Source organism: Vombatus ursinus, unplaced genomic scaffold, assembly GCF_900497805.2.
Source record: "Vombatus ursinus unplaced genomic scaffold, bare-nosed wombat genome assembly UNPS02014877.1, whole genome shotgun sequence".
NCBI classification, from domain to species: Eukaryota; Metazoa; Chordata; class Mammalia; order Diprotodontia; family Vombatidae; genus Vombatus; species Vombatus ursinus.
This window is the reverse complement of record NW_020954655.1, coordinates 403,504-404,726: the sequence shown is the minus strand read 5'-3', so window position 1 is coordinate 404,726 and position 1,223 is coordinate 403,504. Positions and strand designations below refer to the sequence as shown.

Below are 1,223 nucleotides of genomic sequence, written 5' to 3'. Positions count from 1 at the left end.
TGCACACATTTTTTTTCTTGGAGAGCTTTTTCTCCATTCTAATGGGGAGATAGCATGTATAGAAGCAGAAAGAAAGTAAATGCAAGATGGTTTGAGAGGGAAAGTATTGGCAGTGAGAGGATTAGGAAAGACTTGAAGTAGAAGGTGATGCATCTTGAAGAAAAAGAGGGATTCTTTTAGGAAGACATAAGGAGGACGTGCTTTCCAAACTCAGGGTAGGGTAGGGGGAAGGGGAGAAGGGTATGGAGAGGGTAACCAATATAAAGGCACAGGACAGAGAATGGAGTACCATGTGTAAATGACCGTGAGAAAGCCAGTTTGACTGGATCACGAAGTATAAGNTGTGCTTTCCAAACTCAGGGTAGGGTAGGGGGAAGGGGAGAAGGGTATGGAGAGGGCCAATATAAAGGCACAGGACAGAGGATGGAGTACCATGTGTAAATGACCGTGAGAAAGCCAGTTTGACTGGATCACGAAGTATAAGAGGGGATTAATGTTCATTGTGGCCAGAAAGTTTAGTTGGGACTAGGTAGTGAAAGGCTTTACAAGCTAAATATATTATATTAATCAATTATAAAATTATATTTTATCCTGAAAGTATTAACAGTGAAATAAAGGAACCAAATAATTATATCCAAGTAATGATTTATTTGGCAATACAGAAAAACAAATTGGGACCAAGGCTCTCAGTAGCCAAGGAATCAGAAGCTTGGTCTCACAGTTAATGTACAATTTGGAAGGAGTGAAAAATGGGAAATATGGGATTATAGGAATTGAAACATCTGGTTCCTCATTGGGTGAGGGACGGGGGACCAGGAGACACTAAGGTGAGAGGGAGAGGAATATTCTTGTGACATTCTTTAAGTCAAGTGACAGTGGGAAGGGGGAGTACTCTTGTGAAACTTCCTAAATCAGGTGACTTACATGGAGTTAAAACTTAACTTCACAAAATGGTGGATGAAAGCAAAATGGAGTTACTAATGCTAATTTTTTTTTAATGTAGCAGAAGCAATAGAGAACCACTGGAGTTCATAGAATAGGGGAGTGCTGTGGTCAGAACTGCACTTGAGGAAAATCATTTTGACAGCAATGTGTAGGATTAGGAGGAAATTTCAAGTAGGGAGACCAATTAGGAAGCTGCAGACATAGATAATCCTTAGATATAACAATTCCTAATAGAAAGACTAGCAATACACACACACACACACACACACACACACACA

The 1,223-nt window shown here is 40.0% G+C and overlaps 1 protein-coding gene across 1 annotated transcript in view; it reads left to right on the top strand.

The window, feature by feature from the left end:
- The window catches only part of NPAS2 (neuronal PAS domain protein 2), a 238,145-nt gene that overhangs the window by 210,597 nt on the left and 26,325 nt on the right, over positions 1–1,223 (top strand). The gene's annotated exons all lie outside the window — the stretch shown is intronic.